Raw genomic sequence first — 23,873 nt, 5'->3', positions numbered from 1 at the left:
GTCTTTTGATTGGAGTATTGAGAACATTGATGTTATTATTGAAAGGTATGTGGTATTTTCTGCTATTTTGTTGTTTTGTAGTGTTTAGGGTTTATTTTCCCTTCTTTTACTCTGCTTATCTGATCATCTACTTGGATTTATTTTCTCTATTTTCATGATTACCCATTCCTTCCCATTCTGTGCAAAGAATCCTTTAGGTATCTTTTGTAGTTCTGGCGTAATAAATTGCTTTAGGTTTTATTTACTATTTGAACTTTTTATTTGATCTTTAGTTATAAACAACAGTTTTGCTGGTAGATTAATTTAGGGTGGAGATTGTTTACTTGCAGTACTTCAAATGTTTCATTCCATGCCCTCCTTGCTTTTAAGATTTCCAGGGGGAAATCTGCAATATTCAGAAGAGCTTATTATCATTGTATGTGACTTCACTGTTGTTTTAGCTTTCTGTATTCTTTCCTTGTACTGTACATTGAGTCTTTTAAGTATGGGAACTCTTTTCTGGTCTAGTATGTTAGGTACTTTAAAGGCATCTGGGGGGCTGGGAATATGGCCTAGTGGCAAGAGTGCTTGTCTCGTATACATTAAGCCCTGGGTTCGATTCCTCAGCACCACATATACAGAAAACGGCCAGAAGTGGCACTGTGGCTCCAGAGGCAGAGTGCTAGCCTTGAGGAAAAAGAAGCCAGGGACAGTGCTCAGGCCCTGAGTCCAAGCCCAAGGACTGGCAAATTAATTAATTAATTAAAAAAAATAAATTAAAGGCATCTGGTATCACTTGAGCCATGGAATCATCCCCCCATCTTTTTTCTCCCTGTTCTGGGGTTGGAACTTTGGGCCTGAGCACTGTCCCTAAGCATTTTTACTCAAGGCTAGCACTCTACTCAAGAGTGACTCTACTCTAGACTAGTCACTTGAGTTACAACTCCACTTTTGGCTTTTTGGTGGTTAATTGGAGATAAGAGTTTCATGGACTTTCCTGCCCCAGCTGGCTTTCAACCTCACTTTTTAAATCTCAGCCTCCTGAGTAGCTAAGATTACAGGTATGAGTCACTGGGGCCCATCAGCTTCAGCTCTTTTTTCTTTGGTTATTTTTTCAGATGAGATTTTACTTTATGGCAAGGGTGGCCTGGCTGGTGATCTTCCTATTCATGCCAACTGAAGTAGCTAGAATGAAAGATTATCATACCCAGCCTTTTCTTCTGAGAAGACGCCTTCCAAGTTTTTTTCTCTAGGCTGGCTTAACAGGTGATTGTCTTAAGCTGAGCCTCCCACAGAGCTGAGATGACAGGCATAGGCCAGTCGTGCCCATCTCCCCTCTCCTCAAAAACAAAACCCTGAAATTTCTTGTAATGACTAGTTGATTGTATTATTTGTTCTTTTAAAAATTTCGTTTAAAATAAACTTACTGATATTAACAGTGTGCTTAAAAATCTTTTGTGAGTGACATATTAACAAAAGATAGAAACCCAATGAAAACGAAAGCCCAGTTGTATCCTTATAAAATGGTTAAGACATACAGAAATATTGCAACAACCTGACAATGTTTCTGGAAAGCAATCAGCTTAGCTATGGAAGTGGTTCTTGGAGGTGCTGCCTCCGGCTTGCCTGAGAAGGAGTTGGAGGGTTTTCTCCTCCAGTGTGTTCCTGTGAAGTAGTTGAAGGAGGGTCATCGGAACTCGACAGCAGGCCATCACACCTGATGTGCACGGCTGCAGCTCACTCTCCTTGGTTTGGATGGGCACCAAACTTCACAGCCTTAATTCTTAGGGCATAGATTTTTTTTTCTGTCTTTGAGAATCAGAGCTACACATTTATTTATAGGAGGCATTTAAAATTTTTTAAATATAAAATTTAACTCAAGGAATAGATTTGTTGTTCAAGAAACTTGGGTATACTAACTGGACATAGTTTTATAGATTTCTCAACTTCAGTGAGAGCTTCAGTAACTATAGGCATGCTCCAAACTATTAACAGAACCACCACGAGCTCTAGAAGAAGCCCTTCTGCAGCACATGGTCAGGTCTATTTAGGGTTTTGCATATAAATTACACCTCCCTCTCAGCAAGTCTGAATTGGCATTTTGAGCCAGGGTGCATAGACAGGTTTGGGATGTTTTATGAATGTTTATTTATATAGAAAAATCTATATATTTAAAACAGCAATATATAACCCTGTAGGCTGATACATGCAGTAAGCTGGTGATGTTTGAGTCATGCGTGCATGTGTGTGTGTGTGTGTGTGTGTGTGTGTGTGTGTGTGAGCATGTGTGCTCCTACCCACCCACTGCAACTGGATACACAATTTCATGTTTACTTAGTGTTTCTTGCAAATAAAATCATTTAGCAAGAAGTAAAAAATTTGAGTTCTGCTTGTGGTTTCTTTTTTTTTTTTTTTTTGGCCAGTCCTGGGGCTTGGACTCAGGGCCTAAGCATTGTCCCTGGCTTCCTTTTTGCTCAAGGCTAGCACTCTACCACTTGAGCCACAGCGCCTCTTCTGGCCGTTTTCTATATATGTGGTGCTGGAGAATCGAACCCAGGGCTTCATGTATACAAGGCAAGTTCTCTTGCCACTAGGCCATATTCCCAGCCCGCTTGTGGTTTCTTAATACATTAATTCTGTTTAAATAATCTGTGAATTAAAAATGTGTTTCCAAAACACAAGTTAGATTATGGTGGAACTGACTGCTATCTGATATAAACATATTTATTTTAGTAAAGGCACTTTTTTTTGGTTGGGATATAGGGTCTTTCTCTGTAGCGTAGGCATTAAACGTGAGCTCGTCCTGCCTCAGCTTCATAAGTGCTAGGATTACAGGTGTAAAATCACTTTTCTTTTGTTTGAATCATTATCACCACCACCACCACCACCACTACCATTATTATTATAATCATCATCATCATCATCATCATCATCATCATCATCAACAACAACTTCCAGCACTAGGGATGGAATTTAGGCCCTCACTGGCAAATATTTCACTGATGAGCTACATGGGAAAACCCTGATAAATACATTCATTCATTGTGAATCATGACCAGGTGAGAGAATCCCTAATCCTTTCTCCACCATTCTGAATTTTGTAAAGCTCTGAGAACTGGTTTATTTTATTTCAGTTTGTAGTAAAAGAAAAGAAAATAAATTTGATTCAGCTGAAGTACCATCTAACCCATCACTAACCTGGCTTAAGATGATTCAGGCTTTTCTTTATGTCATTTAGTGTGATTATATATTTTTCTGCAGAAGTATTATGAAATTTGATAGTTAAATGTTGTCTCTGGCCACATAATACATAGCTTCAATACTGTATGGTTCAAACAGATTTCTACCATTGGCAAAGTTCTGAATTTTGAAAAACATTGTCCCAAAGGTTTGAGATTAATGACTGATTTGTGATGGTCAAAAATGTCTGACTGATTTTGGCTGGAAAACACATCATATTTACTTGGTTTTCCCCTGGTCATGGGCTTGAGTTCCAGGCCTGGCCTCTGTCCCTGAGCTTCTTTTTGCTTAAGGTTAGTGTTACATCACTTGAGCCACAATGACACTTGCAGATTTTTCTGAGTAGTTTATTGGAGATAAGAGTCTCATGGACTTTTCTGCCCAAACTGGCTTCAAACCATCATTCTGAGATCTCAGCCTCCTGAGTTTCTAGGGTTACAGGTGTGAGCCACTGGCTCCTGGCTACTCTTCTTTTTTAAGTGCCAGTGCAGGGACTTGAACTCAGGGCCTCACACTCTTGCTTAGTGAAAAAACTCAAGGCTGGAGCACTACAGCTTGATCCATGCCTCTATACCTGGCTTTTTGCTGGTTAATTAGAGATAAGAGTCTCTCTGATTTGTCTGTCTAGGCTGGCTTTGAACCTTGATTTCCACATATCAACTGGCTTAAGCAGCCAGGATTATAGGAACTAGATGTGTGTGTGTGCGTGCGTGCGTGTGTGTGTGTGTGTGTGTGTAATTTGCCAGTGCTAGGGCTTGAACTCAGGGCCTGGGCACTGTCTCTAAGCTTCTTTCTTTTAGCTCAAGGCTAGCACTCTACCACTTGAGTCACAGTGCTACTTCTGGCTTTTTTTGTTTATGTGCTGCTGAGGAATGGAACCCAGGACTTCATGCATGCTAGGCAAGCACTCTACCACTAAGCCACATTCCCAGCCACACATTTATATTTTCACAAGAATCTTTTGCATCCTTTAGGGTTTAGGAGAGATGGCTGGCAGGAAATCTGGTAGGGAGAATGGCATGGAGACCCATTCTCCCTTTGTTAAAGCTGTCTTTTGGCTCCAATAACCCATATGCTAGTCCTCATTTTAAAAGGATGGCTGTTCCTCATCAGATTTCATCAAATTTCTCTTCCATTCTCATTTCTAAAGTCTTCCTTCCTTCCTTCCTTCCTTCCTTCCTTCCTTCCTTCCTTCCTTCCTTCCTTCCTTCCCTCCTTTCTCCTGCCTTCTTTTCTTCCTTTCTTCCTTCCTTTCTTTTCCTTCCTTCCTTCTCTCTTTCTTTTTTCTTTCCTTCTTCCTTCCTTTTTCCTTTTTCTCTTTCTCTCACTTGTCCTGGAACTTGAACTCAGGCCCTAGGAACGGTCTCTGAGCATTTTTCACTTAAGACTGAAGCTCTACCACTTGAGCCACAGATCCACTTCCAGCTTTTTGGTGGTTAATAGGAGATAAGAGTTTGTGGATTTTCCTGTGCAGGTTGGCTTTCAACTGTGATCCTCAGATCTCAGCCTCGTTGACTAGCTAGGATTGCAGGTGTGAGCCACCTGTGCCCAGTGCGGCTTCAGAATCTTGTGTGCAGCTCTCACCCAGTCATTGTTAGTGGATCTCCAGTGCACCGTATTAAATCCGAGTATTCAGAACTGGGCCAAATCAGAATGGAACCAAATCACTCTAATTTCCCCAGCTGAAAATGGAACTTCACCTTTGATTTTTCTCTCACTCTCCACTTCTATCACTCAGTCTTTCCAACTTTCCAGATGTCTCCTCTAACCTACCTTCTAGCTCTCACCTTCTTGGCTGCAACAGCAGCACGACCTCCCATTCCAGCAAGTCCTCATTAAGTTGACTCTTCACCATGGAACCAGGTTAAGTCTCCAAAGACCAAGTCAGAATGTGCCACTACCCTGCTTTAGAACATTAAAATCTTCTGGTAAAGTTGCTAATACCTCAAATACCTCAAACCCTTACCAAGCTTGGTTCTCTAGCCTTGCCAACATGAGTCCTTATCCTCTTCCTCCTCCTCCTCTTCTTGTACTCATACTGGGACTTGAACTCACAGTCTCTGTGCTCTCCCTTAGTTTTTACTTTCAAGGCTGGCCCTCTGCCACTTGAGCCACACTCCTACTTCTAGCTTTGTGCTGGCTAATTGGAGATAATCCTCTCTCTGATTTGTCTTTCCTGGCAGGCTTCCATCTCTGACTCTCAGATTTCAGCCTCCTGAGTAGCTAGCATTACAGATGTGGGACATCAGTACACAGTTCCTCTTTCTTTCTTTTTTTTTTTTTGCCTTTTTAAAAAATATATTTTTTATTATCAAACTGAATTACAGAGAGGTTACAGTTTCATACATTAGGCATTGGATACATTTCTTGTACTGTTTGTTACCTCATCCCTCATTCCACCCCTCCCTCCTCTCCCTTTCCCTTCCCCCCACCCCCATGAGTTGTTCAGTTGTTCAGTTCATTTTCACCAAACAGTTTGCAAGTATTGCTTTTGTAGTTGTTTGTCTTTTTTTTACCCTGTGTCTCTCGATTTTGGTATTCCCTTCCAATTTCCTAGTTCTAATACCAGTATACAGTTCCTCTTTCTAGTAATGTCTTCTGCCCCATACTTCTACTTCCCAGTCAGAGTTCCCATCACATTAAATTCTTTATCTACATTGCTTAATTACTCACTTCCTCTATCCTTAGATCCTAAGACCAATGATAGTAGGAGCTACTCTGAGTTGTTTTGTTTTGTTGTTTGTTGTTCTTGATCTCAGGGCCTGAGCCCTGTCCCTGAGCTCTTTCCCTCCAGGCTAGCGTGTTCTACCACTTTGAACCATAGTACCACTTCCAGTTTTTTACTGTTAACTGGAGGTAAGAGTCCCACAGATGGACTTGCCTTCCTGGGCTGGCTTTGAACCACAATCCTCAGATCTCAGCCTCCAGCGAAGCTTGAATTACAGGCCTGAGCCATCAGTGTCGGGCTCTGACTTGGTTTGTTGTTGTTGTTGAGCACTCCCCTGAAAATGCTCACTTAGTATCTGGTGATCAAATGACTGAATGTATAGAGGTGAGAGCAGGAAAAGACCTCTCATGCTTCTCAAGCAAAACCAGGGAGGATGGCTGAGCAATCCAATTTAGTTCAAGCCCAGCAAACAGTTATTATTGAGTGTTTATTATGCTCTATTGGGCATGTCAGGAAGTTGAAAACAAGGCCTTTGCCCTGAGGGATGGTTGCCCTAACTTAACCTGTCACTGGCTGGCATCCTGCTGTTCATGGATAGATGGCTCAGAATGACAGTGCCACCAATGCCCTCCCTTCAGAAACCTCCTGATGTCTCCCCTGCCCCTTGCTGTCCTGCCTGCCCCACTGCAGGTCTTTGCCAGATAGGCCTGAAGTTGCTGCAATCATTATTATGAGAAAAGATATATGCAATGACTGGATTCTTAAAGAATATTCCAGTCCCTCACTGCTGTGTAGCCCGGACCATTGGGAAACAAGTAACTTGCATGGAGGATTACATTTGCAGCAGAACACATTGTAGATGTAAGAATCTAGCAGACTTTTAGCTGACGCTAGCTTTGGATAAGTCTTGGTTCCCTCCTATTTAAATAAAGGTAATAAACCACATCAGAGTCTCTTGTATTAATGTTATTAGCAAAAATAATAGTGGCTAGGATTTATAGATAGTTTTGCTTTGTGAACTGTTTTTTTTTTTTTAATTTTTATTGTCAAACTGATGTGTGAACTGTTTTAATACAATGAATTGAACTGTTGGCAACCTTGAATTCTGTAACAAAATGTTTTTAAAAATCTATTTATCAACTTCATTGGTGTGTAATAATTATACATACTTATGGGGTTCAATATGTTTAAATATGTGAATACAACCTGTAATATCACATAATATAATCATGGTCATTACCTTAAATATTGGTCATTTATTTGTGTCAGGAATGAACTCCCCTGTGCTATTTTGAAACACATAGTCCATTGTTGTCAACAAGTTATTCTGCTGTGCTATAGAACATTCCAAGTTATTCCTTTTATTCAACTGCATCCAGGGGTGCTGTCCTTTCTCCATTCCCTCCCCACCCTTAGCACTCTGTGGGCACCCCTGGTCTTCTTTCTGCATCATGACATTAGTTTTGCTAGCTTCCACCTCTAGGTGGGAGCGGGAGATACCTGTCTCTCCGTGCCTGACTTAGGTCATGTAAGAAAATGTTCTGGCTCATCCGTGTGGCCACAAATGACACAAAAACAATGCCATTGTGTTTTTTTTTTGGCCAGTCCTGGGCCTTGGACTCAGGGCCTGAGCACTGTCCCTGGCTTCCTTTTGCTCAAGGCTAGCACTCTGCCACTTGAGCCACAGCGCCACTTCTGGCTGTTTTCTGTACATGTATGTGGTGCTGGGGAATCGAACCCAGGGCCTCATGTATACGAGGCAAGCTCTCTTGCCACTAGGCCATATCCCCAGCCCAATGCCATTGTTTTTATGGCCAAATAATATTCCATCATATAGTTATCACATCCTCTATGACTCTATTGGTTAACACCTGGGTTAATTAACTGTTACCAATAATACTAAAATAAATCTATGAGTATAGATGTCTTTGTGACTAACTGATTTTTTTTTTTTTTTGCCAGTCCTGAGGCTTGAACTCAAGGCCTAGGCATTGTCCCTGAGCTTCTTTTGCTCAAAGTTAGCACTCTACTGCTTGAGCCACAGTGCCACTTCTGGCTTTTTCTGTGGTGCTGAGGAATCGAACCCAGGGCTTCATGCCTGCCAGGCAAGCACTCTACCACTAAGCCATACTCCCAGCCTGCCAAGCTGATTTTTTTTCCTCTGGGATATAGCCAGGAATGAAATTACTGGATCATACAAAAATTCTAGTTCTGGTTTTTGTTTTGTTTTGCTTTTATGCTGATACTGGGCTTGAACTCAGGGCCTCACACTCTCTCTTGGCTTTTTTGCTCAATGTTGGTCCTCTACCACTTAAGCCATGCTTCCAGTCCACCCTTTTGCTGGTTAATTGGAGATGGAGACTCTTAAACTCTTCTTTGTAGGGTTGACTTTGAATCATAACCCTCCAAATCGCAGTGTCCTGAATAACTAGGATTACAGACAGGAGCCACTGGTACCTGGCTTAGTTTTAGCTTTAGAAGAAGCATCACATTGTATAGAGTGCATGCTATATTCTGTAATATACTGATGGCCTAACTCACTTAATCTGTCCAATAGTCCTCTATGGTAGGTGGTAACATTGCCTTCCTGTAAAGACAAAGCTACGGAGGGTAAGGATAGTTCCCATGCTCATGGTTGGAACATGAAAGAGCCAGAGCTCCACTGGGCTCCCGACTGTCCATTTTTTCAATCTCCACACTTAACTCTGAGGTTAATCAAAGATACTGATAAATCTTATATTCTGTTACTGGGGAAAATATATTAACTGTGTATGTGTGTGTGCACGTGTGTGTGTGCACTGGGACTTGAACTAAGGGCCTGGGTGCTGTCCCTTTGAGTTTTTTATTCAAGGCTGGTCTCTTATCATTTGCACCACAGCTCCACTTTTGGCTTTGAGCGGGCTAATTGGAGATAAGAGTCTCTCAGATTTCCTGCCTGGTCTGGCTTTGAATCCTAATCCTCACATCTCAGCCTCCTGAGTAGCCAGGATTACAGGCATAAGCCATCAGCACCTGGCTGCTTTTTTTTTTTTTTGGCCAGTCCTGGGCCTTGGACTCAGGGCCTGAGCACTGTCCCTGGCTTCTTCCCGCTCAAGGCTAGCACTCCGCCACTTGAGCCACAGCGCCGCTTCTGGCCGTTTTCTGTATATGTGGTGCTGGGGAATCGAACCTAGGGCCTCGTGTATCCGAGGCAGGCACTCTTGCCACTAGGCTATATCCCCAGCCCCACCTGGCTGCTTTTTAATTTTTTAAATTACAACACATTAACTGTTTAGGTAGGGTTCATTATGGCATTTCTATATGTGTGTGCAATATATGTTACACCCTTCCTATATCACTTTCCCTTATACCTTCTTTTTCCCCTGTGTAAAGCAATTTGAACAGGTTTCACTGTTGTGTTTTCACACGTGTGAACAAACTACTTCAACCACCTCACCCTCACTCGCCCTCTCTCTTCACCCTCCCCACTCAAAATATTTCCTTAAAGGACTTATTTGACTTGGCTTCTCCTGCTTTTTACAGCTTAGAAGTGGGTTATAAGACGGTTGTCTGATTTCATTTCTTCTAGAAATGAGACACCAGTTAGGGTTTTCCCTAACTGTGTCCCATGCAGGTGGATTGCAGGTCCTCCCCAAGGGTCCCACCCTTTTGGAAGCTGGAGGGAGTAACTGGGCATCCCGGAGACCTGGCACATTGAATCATTTATCCTCCATTAGTTACTTATTAAAGGAGCTAGCCAGTTTAACAGCCAAGATAATTCTTAAGTTTAAAGGCTGTCTTCAATCCAAATTTTCCTGTTATATAATATATTATTATCTTGATTACATGGTATAACTGAAGCAATTTAACATCATGATCAAGGTTTTTAAATAAGTGCTTGCAGAAAACAGTTGACTGTAAAGGGCACATTATAGTTTACAATGTGGTTGGATTATATGAGTTTTCTTTTCTTTCTTTTCATAAACACTTCATTGACAAATAGATAGAGTACCTACTCAGAGCTGATGATTTCTAGGTCCTAAGAATTTTGAGATGCAGAGAGTAAAGCTAGTGACTGTAATGACTCACACAATTATTCTAGATGTTTCTCTGACCTTACTTCCATGGATGTTGAGCTGTCCTTCCATAACTGCAGGGCTTCACTATGAGGTGACACATTTAGGAAGGCAAATATTTGAGTCATAACTCTGACATGCAACTGACCGCACTAAAGTCAAATAACTAAATTTCCTTTGTTCAGCCACTTCTAGACGCTGAGACCATCTAGCTGCACATTCACACTATATTCTTGCAAAGAGAGATCAGGTCTAATGCCAGGGGTAAGGACCAACACACAATTATGCTCGTTGGGGTGTATTATTGCTATATGATTTAGCTGCTGCTGGTGGCTCTTGCCTGTAATCGTAGCTACTCTGGAACCCGAGATCTGAGAATCTGTTTGAAGTTAACTTGGGAAGGAAAATCCATGAGACTCTTATCTCCAATGAACCAGCAAAAACCTGGAAGTAGATGTGAGGCTCAAGTGGTAGAGGGCTACCTTAAGTGAAAAAGCTAAACAAGAGTGTGAGACCTTGAGTTCAAATCTCAGTACACACACACACACACAGAGTGAAAAAATAAGATTGAAAAGTTAGCAAGATTAAACATGACCCCTTTTGATAAACTTATAGTAAAGGAGACAGGCAGCCTACAGCACAGACTACAGAAAGAAAATAACTTCTAAGTAGCATGACAGGGTAGGCTTAGATATGGAGTCCTTTAAAGCCTCTAAATTCAGTGTCTCCCAATGTGGCTGTGTTTGGAGACAGGGTCTGTACAGGAGTGATTAAATTCCTTCCAGCAGGGCAGAAATCTAAGAAAATAAGATTGTGAGAAAGCAAGTAGTGAGATTAAAAAAAAATTTTATTGTGCCAACTATCAGGGCTTGAACTCTGGGCCTTGAGCGCATGTTCAGCTCTCATGCTCATGGCTCCAGTCTAGCCTTTTCTGGTTATGGAGATGCACTATTACCTTTTCTTCCCAGGGCTGGCTTCTGGTATCCTGAAGAGCTCTGCCTCTTGAGTAGCTGGGATTACAGGCACAAATCACTCGTATCTGACTACGTTTCTGCTTTTGAAGCCATGCAAGTTGTGGCACTTGTTATATGAATTATAACAGCTGTAGCAGATGAATGCAAGTTGTTGCTGTTGTTTTTAAATCATTTATCATCCCTTAGTCTTGAGGCCTTTTTTGAAGACATAGTGTTATTTCAGCTTCTTCCAGTAGATTTGTTTCTGAATATGATATTATTCTCAGAATAGTTTCCATGTCACAGGGTTTCATGTCCGTAATGAAGTGTTAGCTGTGGCAAGTTGGAAGCTGGGAGATTCCATGTGTATGTGTCCCTTTAATTTATCTTTTCTTTTTATTTGTTCTGGTTTGGGGCTTGAACTCATGTTTTCCTTTAGCTCTTTTTCTCAAACCTGGCATTCTACCATTTGAGCCACATCTCCACTTCCAGGGTGGTTTTGTTTTTTTTTTTTATTTTTTATTTCTATAATTACTTCATTTTACCATTGTTAGCCTGTTTCCCTGGTCAAGATGGAGTCAGAGTCATCTCTACTCCCCCCAACATTTCCTACCATGTTTTCCTAGTCAAGATGGAGTCAGCTCTATCTCCGACAACATCCCTCCTTTTCTTTTCAGCATAGTCAAATCCTTGACCAGGGTGGGTTTTTTTTTTTTTTTTTTTTTTTTGCTGGTTGTGGGGCCTGAACTCAGGGCCTGGGCACTTCTCTGAGCCTCTTTGTGCTTAAGGATAGTGCTCTACTACTTGAGCCACAGTGCTGCTTTCACATTTTTTTCTGAGTAGTTTATTGGAGATAGGAGTCTCACAGACTTTCCTTCCCAGGTTGGATTCAAACTAAGATCCTCAGATCTCAGCCTCCTGAATAGCTAGCATTACAGACATGAGCCACGGGCACAGGTTCACTTTCAGCTTTTTGCTGGTTAACTGGAGATAAGCTGTCAGAGCAGGGTGTTGGAGCGGGGTGCTGGTGGCTCATGCCTGTAATCCTAGCTACTCATGAGGCTGAGATCTGAAAATCATTATTCGAAGCCAGTCCAGGCAGAAAAATCAATCAGACTCTTATCTTCAATTAACCACCAAAAAAATGGAAATGGAAATGTGGCTCAAGTAGTAGAGCACTCACTAGTCAGAGTAACTGCTGAAGTGCAAAGAGGGAAATGAATCATCACACAGCAGTGTGTTGAGAGCTTCATGGCTCAGTGACTCCGCAGGATGGTGAGAATAGCCCAGGAGTCAGACATTATGATTTGAACTCAGTGCCTCAGTGCTTTGCTAGACAGGTGCTCTACCACTGAGCAATGTCTTTAGCCTGTTCTTGGAAGTATTCTTGTACTCAAGTATTCTTGGAAGTATTCTTGTCTGGTAAATGATGAACTAGAGAGCTTACCTTTGATAAGGGTGTCCCAGCAGTGACTGGTGATACTTTTCAGGGATGAGGCATGAAAGTAGGCAGAGAAGTGGGAGGTGCACCAGTAGCTGATGTTAGAACACAGGCTGATGGGTACTGAGGGATATGACTACCAGCAAACAAGGTGTTATACCTTCCCACAGCTTTTCCCCTCATTGATATTCAGATAATGTCTCTACAGTTGTTTAAAGGCTTAGTTCACTCGTGGCCTCTGGCATGAAGGACGTGTATCAGAAGTGCCTATTTCTAGAAATAGTAAAGACACGTTCCAAGGACATGAAGGAAAGAACTACTGAAGGACACACCATTTGAAGAATGGAATCATTCCATCAGCTAAAATATTTTTTTCCTCTTATTTTCTAAGTAAAGGTAGCAAAACATTACAGATCAATTCGGAGGTCTTTGAAATTAAATTTCCAATGGCAAGAAATAGTAGTACATAATTCTGCAGTCATTTGTAAGGTTATTTCTTTGAAATTTAAGTGGTACTCCCTTCACACTCACTCCCTCCCCATACAAACACAGACCGGGTGCATGCACGCACACAGGTGTGAGGAGCTCAATCACCCCAGGATTAGCCCTTCCCCAGTAAGCTCAGTAATGATCTGAAATCTGAAGCCCTACTTGAACTTTTCTACTAATTCAGTAATTACTGCTGTGCCTGAAATTGGCCCGTTTCCTGCAATTACTCAACATGCACTTTCAGTCAAAGAGGTTAACACCTGAATGTAGATTCTAATTAGCACCTAAGGTAGAAGTTTTTGTTTAAAGCTTATTAAAATGGGGACTTTTCCCAGCATAAGATTTCACTGGTCTACACAGGTAAGCATGTGTTTTGTAGATCAGTCTGATTCTGGTTATCGTAATAGCAACAGAAGTTGCAGGTGAACCCTAGATCAACATTCCACCATTTAAGACAATAATTTTAGAATTAGACAAATTCAGTCAGTGTCTGGAGTTGGAGGGTTAGTCGCTCAATACATCCAAAGACACCTCTATTTCCTATTCTCCACCTGAAATGATTTCTTCAAGGGAAGATAGAATAAATAGAGATAAAAAATTAAAAAAAATTTTTTTTGGCCATTCCTGGGCCTTGGGCTCTGGGCCTGAGCACTGTCCCTGGCTTCTTTTTGCTCAAGGCTAGCACTCTGCCACTTGAGCCACAGCGCCACTTCTGGCCATTTTCTGTATATGTGGTGCTGGGGAATCGAACCCAGGGCGTCTTGTATAGGAGGCAAGCACTCTTGCCACTAGGCCATATTCCCAGCCCAAAAAATTAATATTAATCATTGATTTTTAACCATTGGACTGTTTAGGGGAAGGACGGGAATGGAAGAAAAAAGGAAAGGTAATTTAAACAAATTATACAGATGGTGTAAATAACCGTTGGCATAAATGATTCATGGAGAGTTAGGCATAGGGAAAGAGATAGCCAAAGAGAAGTTTAATCTGACCAAAATATATGTATATCTGAAATACCATGGTAAAACCCTTGGCACAATTAATAACACTAAAAAAAAAAAGAAAATGAATGACAAAGTTGTAAAACAGAGTAGTTTATTTGTATATATGAAAATAAACAATGAGCTTGGTACTGGTGGCTCACACCTGTAATCCTAGCTACTCAGAAATCTGAGATGTGAGGATTGGGCTTCTTGCTGCTTCTAGCAACGATGACAAAGTATTAGCATCTACTCGCAGACCCCAAAGTAAGCCTGGAAATCTGCAGCACTGACACTAGATATGAGTACTTTAAAGGTACCTTTGATTGAAGTCAAAGTGGATACTTTCACTGTACTAGGAATTATTTCTAGAGCTTACAGTGTGTGACACTGTACCTCACAGTAGGCTTTAGGCCCTAATGAAGAATTTACAGATAACTTAGGGACACATGTGCAGTTCATTGTAATACACAACAGAGAAAATAACACCAAACCAGAATAAACCTAAGTATTCATCAAAGTGGACGTAGGTAAATAAATTATAGAACAATCGCATAATAGCATACTCTATATCCATTAAAGAGATTTAGGCAGCTTTTTATGATTGGTACATAAAACTTTAAGACAATATTTTAAAGGGAATATAATGGAGGAGGTGGACTTGTTCAAAGTATATGGTGGACACCTATGGAATTTTTACAATAAACCCCCCTATACTATTAATGTCCTCTAATAAAGATATAATTCTAAGGTTAAAAAGCTGCAGAATAATAATTTAGAAATCTCATGCTTGCATATTTTTTTAAAAAAATGAATAGGACCTATAAATATATGTGTATACCTAGATATTTATAATTTCTAAAAGTGTAATAATTATGATAGGAGCTAATTTGGGTGAGATGAACTGGGAATAATTATAATTATGGCAAGTTAGAAATATGTAAGTGTAGTAAGAATTGCTTTTATTTACACCTCTTGGCATATTCTAATTTCTTTTTTTTTTTTTTAGCACACCTATGAATTAATCCTATTTTTTCAAATTGCTAGACTTAAACCTAGGGCAATGTGCACTATAGCCAAGTGTTCTACCACTGTGCTACACTCAGCCCTGTATGAATTGATTTTACTTTAAGATACAAGTAAATTTTTAAAAGACATACACATATCTGAGCACTGGTGGTTCATGCCTGCAATCCTAGCTATTCAAGAAACGGAGATCTGAGAATCGCGGTTGGAAGCCAGCCAGGCAGGAAAGTCCTGGGAGACTCTTGTTTCTAATTAACTACCAGAAAAAGCTGGAAGTAAAGCTGTGACTCAAGTGGTAGATCCTTAGCCTTGAGCAAAGAAGCTCAGGGACAGCACTCAGACCTTGAGTTCAAGCCCCAGGACCCCTTCTCTCCGCCCCATCCCCAGTCCCCATATACACAAGTTAGACAACTATTGAAAAATTATGAGGTAGTATATTATTGATTATCAAATGAATGCTATAGGAAGTATGTTCATATAAGTTCAATGGCAAGAGGTCACTAGATTAGCTTCTGAATCAAAATAACAATAATTCCATTTGTGGAATCACATGAAGGCAATTTTTGATGTTTCTCCATTCATGGCAGTTATCAGTGCTTGAATTAGCCTTCTGACAGTAGAAGCCTCCTCAGTCGTTTTGAGGTGCCTCAGTAATCATCCTCTGATAACTTCCTTCTCTCTTGGAATGATATGCTTTAGAATCTATCTATCTATCTATCTATCTATCTATCTATCTATCTATCTATCTATCTATCTATCTATCTATCTATCTATCTATCTGTCTGTCTATCTATCTATCTATCTATCTATCTATCTATCTATTTATTTTGCCAGTCCTGGGTCTTGGGCTCAGGGCCTGAGCACTGTCCCTGGTTTCATTTTGCTCAAGGCCAGCACTGTGCCTCTTGAGCCACAGCGCCACTTCTGGCCGTTTTCTATGTATGTGGTGCTTGGGAATCAAACCTAGGGCTTCATGTATAGGAGGTAAGTACTCTTGCCACTAGGCCATATCCCCAGCCTCTGAACTAGTTTTCCTTAGACTGCATCCCATAAAGAACATTTAGGCTGCTATGGTTTAAATATGAAATGCATTGAACTTGTGGTTCCCCGCAGATGGTGCTATGTTGGGAGGTTTAAAACTTTCAGGAAGTGGGGCCTGATTTGAAGAAGTAGGTCATTGGGGTGCACCTTGGAATGTTAAACCTGGTTGCTAGTCCCTTCCTTCTGGCTGCCATAGGAGAGGAAGCTTTACTTCTATGTATTCTACCATCATGATGTCCTGTCCACATACGTAGGGCCACGTGACCACCAAAACCCTCTGGGACCACAAGCTAACATAAATCTTCCCTTCCTTTGTTGTTTCCATCTGGTATTTGTCACAGGGATGATAAAGTGATGAACGCACAGGCAGATAACTGCTGTGGAAATCACTTGTATAAGTCTTTAGTTCCTTTGGTGAGGCTATGAATTATTTTACTTTTGATTTATTTAAAAATGTATTGGTGTGTGTGTGTGTGTGTGTGTGTGTGCTAATACTGGGGCTTCAACTCAGGGCCCCGTGCCTTTTCTTTCATGGCTGGCATTCTACTACTTGAGCCATATTTTCACTTTCAATATTTTGCTGGTTAATTATTGACAAGAGTCTCTAGAACTTTTCTGCCTGGGCTAGGGCTGAACTCTGATCCTCCGATCTCAGCCTCCTGAGTAGCTAGATTTAAACTTTTTTAAGTAACTAAGTGAAGTGTTAACTTGGATCCGAAGTCAAATCTATAAAACAGTACATGCTCAAAAAGCACAACTATCATTTCCCTTAAGTCTTTTTAAAATTTATTTTGTGAATTTTATTTCCTTTGCTTAACTATAGTCAAACGAATATTCTTAGAGAAATGGAAGCACTTAATATAATCATATATCCTAGAGACACATTTCACTAGGTAGAGATGCCTCATTTCTTTTTAGAATATCTTTCATAACTCCCCCACTGAAGTTGTTCTTCCATTTTCTTGTTAGTTTAGTTCATTTTTCTAGCTATCTGTCATGGAGTTATCTTTTTTAACATCTCTGTCGTTGCTCAATATATTTATGCATGTCAGGTTTCCTATCAAGTTTACCTTGGATTTATTCTCTCAGAGTCTGTTGTCTGCTCTTCTCTACATTGAATCACACCGGACAGCTGCCAGCTGTTCGCTACCATTTATAGTCTCGTTCATCAGCATCCTGGGAATTTTCTCCTGATTGCCTGTGAGTGTGTGTGTGTGTGCATGCGCGTGCGTGCGCACACCTGTGGTATTGAAGATTTTGAACTTACGGCCTTGCTCATCTGGCTGGTTTGCTATATTCTCACACACTCACTTGCAGCACATCTCCAGTCCTGCTTTTTGCTGCTGTTTTAGAAATGAAGTCGCATAGATTTTATTGCTGGTCTGAGATCCTACAGATCTCAGCCTTCTGAGTAACTATGATCACAAGCACGTACCACCACGCCTGACAATTTCCTGCATTTTATTGAATCTACTTACAGACTTCTCTATACACTCCTTTTCCTTTTTTTTCCCCTTACAACTTTTCTTATTCTTTTTTTTCCCTATTGAAGCATAGCTTGAGCTAGCTTCAAACTTGAAATCCTCCAGCCTCAGAATCTCAGGTGCTAAAAAGATAGGCATGCACCACCAAACCTGGCATTCCCTTCCACTGATAAAGTATAACTGACTTCTATAACTTGATGCCATGATGAGGTTTATAACTCTATTCTTACTTCATCTACCATCACCCCTATCACAGCCAGGGGATATGGCGGCCCCTCTCCCAATGGCCTGCCGTCACTACTCAGTGCTTCGCATGATGTCCTCCTCCCTTATGGCTCCTAAGCAACATATAAATACTTCACAGACTGTTGGCGGTTATGCTCTTAGTAAAATAGACCATGCCTCTAGGCTGATCTCATGCGAGGACATAAACCATTTACTTCAAGTTCAGCGATCATTTCTTTCTTTCTTTCTTTCTTTCTTTCTTTCTTTCTTTCTTTCTTTCTTTCTTTCTTTCTTTTTCTTTCTTTCTTTCTCTTTTTCTTTCTCTATCCCTCCCTCACTCACTCCTTCTCTTCCTCCCTCTCCCTCCTTCTCTCCCTCCCTCCCTCCTTCTCTCCCTCCCTCCCTCTCTTCCTCCCTCTCCCTCTTTCTCTCTCTCTCTCTCTCTCTCTCTCTCTCTTTCTTTCTTTCCTTCTCCTCCTTTCTTTTTTTTTTTTAAATAGCAGAACCATTTCCACGAGGCGAGCACTTTACCACTAGGCCATATTCCCAGCGCAGAACCATTTCTAATATAGTAAAAACATAACCTGGGATGAAATTGAAATGACTTGAAAGCCATATTTTTGTTACATGTTAGAGGTCCAAACTGCATGTAAACAAAGCTTACAATGTGTGTCTAATAATCCCAGAGCAAGATGCTTTGTATCAGATTACCAGTGCATCCACCAGTGCAGTAAGGCTCGGACAGGTCTGATACCTTGGTACCAACAGAAGGTAATTCTTCCTATGGGGCAATAACTGCCCAGTATGCATTTCAAATGGTGAATAGTATAATCTGCTTGGCTTGAAAGCAGGCAAACAAACAAATGATAACATTATCTAACCAAACCTCTTTTAAACTAGAGATCTATCTTGCATGCATGAATGGATGTGGAAAGGGGAAAAAAGGAAGAAAATTCTCTAATTCACTGACAGGCAGTTGGTTTTGTATTTGAGTAGTGCACAGGGTTTGTGGTTTATAACATCCTCAGTGTTGTACAAAAGCATTGTATCCCTGAGAGTTGTGCACTTACCTCTCCCCTTCTCTCTCTTTTCTTTGCATATAATAGGGGATCTAAGCTGGGATCCATGCCCTACCCAGGACATTTCCTCTTTGAGGCAGGTGAGCTTTTACCAACACTAAGATTTACTGCTTTGGGGATCCTTTCAGAACAAATGTGCCAAACAGCTATCTGCCGCAGGCAAGGTAATTCTGGACAAATTCAACAAGACTTCAAAGGAAGCCACCTATTACAATGCTGAAGGAGGATAAAGACTTGACTTAAACGAATGTATTGCAATTAGTGAGTATTTACTTTTTGTGTTGCCACATTCTGATGGCTTTTTCCAACCCTCAGGAAAAGAATACACACACACATACACACACACACACACACACACACACACACACACACACACATACACATTTCTGGTGATCTGAAGCAATGGGATACGCACTTTCCAGACAGACAGGTGCTGTGAATATATATAGATCCACAAAGGAAAAATGAAAGAGAAGCCCATGAAAGTTGGAGTAAAAACTGCATATATAAGCATTGTGCTCCTGGTGACTACTCACTGATGAAAAAAGATCTTGTGCAGTAAAATCAATTTTCTTTAAAAATAGTTTGTGTCAACTACAGAAAGGAAAGGGGAGGTAGCATTTAATATTGATACCTATAAAAAAGCCATTTAACAATGCAAAGAGTCTAGGACCATCAAGCTGATTTAGGTATATCCTGAAATACTGGTTAATCCAATCATTCAGCATGAAGCATTCTCCTAGTTGAGGAAATGAAGGATTACCTGTGGAGGGAAGAATGAGAAAACAAGAGGCCCGGTACATGTCAGAGTGGACTTTAATCAAATCAAGCCAGAAGCAAAACAGAAATCAAATGGCTTGCTGTTCTCCTTTTTCTATGTTCCCTTTCAAGCCTTTGCACTCACAAGGGAGGCTTCATCTAAGAACTGCTTCCAAGTCCAGAAGGTTCTCTGAACTTTTTAAAGACAGAGATGTGGATGGAGTTAAGTTGTCCTAAATTTCATCAAGGAGCACTGCATAGGGGCTTAAAAATTTTATTTTACTTGTAATTGACACAAAATTGTACATATTCATGGTGTAGAGCATGTTTATTTTCATTTTTTAAGTTAGTAGTTATACAAAGGGCTTTCTGAGTCAACACATAAATTTGGTTAGTGCTATCTCTCCCATTGTGTCTTATTTTCACACGTGAGCATTTACTATTGTGACTATATTTGCCTACTCTCTCCATTTGTCTGCCCCCTTTCCTTGATCACCACCCCCTGACAACATTTCAGCTTCCATGTATTCATTTTGTTAGACTGTAAGTTAGTTGTTCAAAGGAGATCCACCATTGGAATGCTTCCTTGTGTGTATCATACATCAGTCAATGTGCTTGTGTATGACCCTGCATGTGTTTTCATATATGTTTATAATTTAAATATGTTTTCTTTTTCCTTTCGTGCTGGAGATTGAACCCAGAGTCCTATACATGCTAAGTACACATGCTTCCATAGCTCTATCTCACAAGATTTCTCTTATTATCTTATGTGCTTATTATGATCACATTTTAATTGTACAAAATAATGGATCTCATTGTGTCATGTTCTTCTATGTATATAATGTCCTTTGATCGTATTCACCCTCCTTCACCCTCTTGTTGACTGTCTTCTACTTCCTGTTGCCCCCCCCCCTTCTACTGCCATGCCTCTTTTTTTTTTTTTAACATCTAGATTCCAAAGATGAGAGGTAACACATGATATTTGTCTTTCTTTTTCTTTGGGCCAATACTAAGGCTTGAACTCAGGGCCTCTTGCTCTTGCTTTTCACTTTTGACTTTTTTGCTCAAGGCTGGTACTCTACCACTTGAGCCACACTTCCACCTCGGATTTGTTTTCCTAGGCTGGCCTCAATCGTAGACTCCTGAGTAGCAAAGATTATAGATAGGAGTCACCCGTGCCTGGTTATCTATGTCTTCCTGAGTCTGTCTTAGCTCACTTAACTGATAATCTTCAGTTTCATTCATTTTCTTGCAAATAATTTCATTCTTCTTTATAGCAAAAACTCAGTTGTGTGTCAGCCTCCTGTGTTCGTTGCTCTTCATTGGTTAATAGTCTCATTTGATAACGTGGCTATTGTGAATACTGCTGCAAAAAATACAGGGCCAGCACTCATGATATTTCCATACATAAATGCAGCACATAATGGCCAAATCAGAGTAATTAGCATATCCATCACCTCAAACAATTTCATTCCTTTGTGCTAAGGACATTTTGAAATATACAAAAATTATTGTCAGCTCTAGTCATGCCACTGTGCTTATTAGGTGCCTGGAATCCATTCTTCCTGAAGTCTCTGCACTGAGACTGAAGAAGCTAAATCCAAACAGTTCCCTGATTTTACTTCTCCTTTCCCTGAAAAGATTCCAAAGCAACAGAAAGCAAAATATAGTTTATTTGCATTCCTGTTTATTTCAGACAGTATACAATTGAGCAAACAAACTCACTAAAATATCCAAGATTTAAAAGCAGGTCCAGAATAAGTCTGTTAATCAAGACTTCCTTAGTCAGATTAAAAAACCCAATTTATCTCAATAATTGTGTGCCTTCTTTTCCACTGGAGACACATTTTCATGTCTCAATGTATCTTCATTGTGTAGAACACTAACATTTTCCTTCATTTTGGATTCAATAAATTATATATTGGGATGTTTAAAACTTATCCAAGAGTTGAAAATATTTTCAAATGAGCCTCCATGAAAAAAAAAAAAGCTTTAATATCTCCTCTCCTCTCCTCTCCTCTGTCTCCTCTCCTCTCCCCTCCCCTGCCCTCCCCTTCCTTCCTTTGTCTCTCTTTCTCCTTAAGGAGTTGTACAAATGGATTTCAATTCAGCAAATCAGTTTACAAGTACAATAAATCTTTCTGATTGTGTGATTTTCTAAAACATTTGTTTCAATTTTTATCAGCTGGCTGACTGTTTAGTAATAATGAGATTTCTCCTCTTTTTTTTGTAATTTTCCTATTTCTCTGGTTCTGAGATTTTTTTCCATTTGATCACTGGTGTTTTTGAGATGTGAAGAAAGAGAAAAGCTCACTTGCTTAGGGAGTGAGGCTTCTGATGGCAGGAGACTCTGTGTGTTTGTTTTAAACAATCTTAAACCCTAGTGACACGTGCTAATGGTTGAAATGCTGGTAGGTGTCTTGTAGGTGGGCGCCCTGGTGTTGCTCTTCCCGGCTGTTTACTTTAGGAGCTTGTCTGTCTGAAAGTTGGGGGCCACAAAGCCTCTTGGAGGTCTTTGGCATGATACAGCGTGCACACTTCAAATGGGCCAGCCCCAGAAGCTGCAGGTAGAGCTGGGCGGGGACCCGTGGGAGGGCGAGGGATTGCAGCCTGGCTTCAGCTGCCCTGAAACAATGAGACAACTTCTCCTAAAAGGCTGTCCTGTGGGAAAGATGGGCTCAGTGTGCTAAGTGACTGCTGTCCCGTCTGGATTGCCACGTGGTGCTCGCTAGTCTCTCCTTGGGTCACTAGCCATTTCACCTCAACCAGATTATGCTCAGCACACTTGTACACAAAGTAGATCCAATCAGTTGGTGGCTTTTAAATAGGAAGCTTTCTGTTTTTTTTTTTTTTTAAACCACATTAGCAAAGGAATTTATTCTTAGATAAGGACTAGTGAAGTGGCAGTGTAAACATAACTTAGGGAAAACAGCTTTAAACCACACACACATACATACACGCACTGATACACAGATATAAAACACACCGAGAGACCCAGGCACAGACACACAGATAGATACACACAGAGGCAAATAAGAGGTTTGAAGTAATTGATTCCTTTAACCTAGTAGTGATATTTCAATAAGTACTATTTCAGTAATCATTTGCAAAGCAATTGTTATTAATATTTTAATAATGCCTTTCCTCTGACAATCTCTTTGTCCTATCGGTAACATATGGATGTAGTATTTCTTGTATAAGATTAAAGTACTTCCATTACTAGTTTCTTATGTATATTTTGCCACTTTATACACAATTCAGGGGCTGCAAATATCAACACAAATAGAAATACAATGTCTACTTTTAAAAAACTAGTTTAGAGTTTTTTAAACTCTAAAATATATCTTTCAAGTCCACAGATACTCAATGTGCTGAATTTTAAAAAAATGGTAGCCAGTATTGGGACTTGAGCTCAGGTAACAAGAGGGTTGGGGCTATAGCTCAGTGGTTAGTGATATTAGTGTGTGATAGTAGAGACCCTATATTCTTGGTGCCTCCAAAAAAAAGTGGAGACATGTGCATGTGCATAAACACACTCACACACACACACACACACACACACACACACACAAAGTGGCCATTCCCGTCTTTTCCCCATAAATCTTCTTCCCATAATGCTTTGTTCATGCCTCTATTTTGACATATCATTTTGCTTTTTGAGTAAGTGGCCATGAGTCTGCCTTGCTCCTGTATGGAGGCTCCTGGGGCCCCAGGAGGGTTCTAACTTTTGTCCTAACATCTATTATAATAAATGATGTAGGTTAAGGGGTCATGCTCTTTGGCTTTTTCAGGGCCTTTTTGTTTTGCATCATCAGTTGTAAATATACTTGAGTCTCTTTTTTTGTTCTCAGGGCCAGCTGGGCTGAATCTGCGATGATGGGGAGCAGAATGGGGATGCCTTTTGTGAGCATCTTGGGCTCATTGTTAAGCCCCCACAGCGCAAGGAGGCACTGGTGAGTGGGAGAAGAATCCTGAGACACACTCAGTACTCAAACTCTCTCTCCATCCTGTGACTAAAGATGGTGGCTTGCATCTCTCCCCACTGGTCTTTCCATCCCAAATGTGTTTAATCACCTTCAAGTACCACTCATTAACAGCCCCTGAAAACAATAATTAGGCACCACATTTTGGAGGGAAATGATCAGCGAGCACATTGTTTCCTGGGCATAGCGACTCTCCCACGGCTAGTATTGTGACAGCTAAATAAAAAAGGCCAGGAATATGTGGGTTTCTGTTTTTATTTACTTATTATTTTACCTTCAGGAAACAAAGACTCCTGTGACATAATGAGATAGTAGAGATTTCAAAAGAAGAAAACAGAGCAATACAGATTCGTGTGTGTGTGTGTGTGTGTGTGTGTGTGTGTGTGTGTGTGTGTGTTCATTATAAATCTACCAAGAATTAGTCAGCAGTAAAATATGGGAGGCTGAGAATTGTTAAAACTTTTGGCTCAC

The sequence above is a fragment of the Perognathus longimembris genome, chromosome 5 (genome assembly GCF_023159225.1).
Source record: "Perognathus longimembris pacificus isolate PPM17 chromosome 5, ASM2315922v1, whole genome shotgun sequence".
In the NCBI taxonomy this organism is placed as follows: domain Eukaryota; kingdom Metazoa; phylum Chordata; class Mammalia; order Rodentia; family Heteromyidae; genus Perognathus; species Perognathus longimembris.
This window is presented reverse-complemented; position numbering follows the sequence as displayed.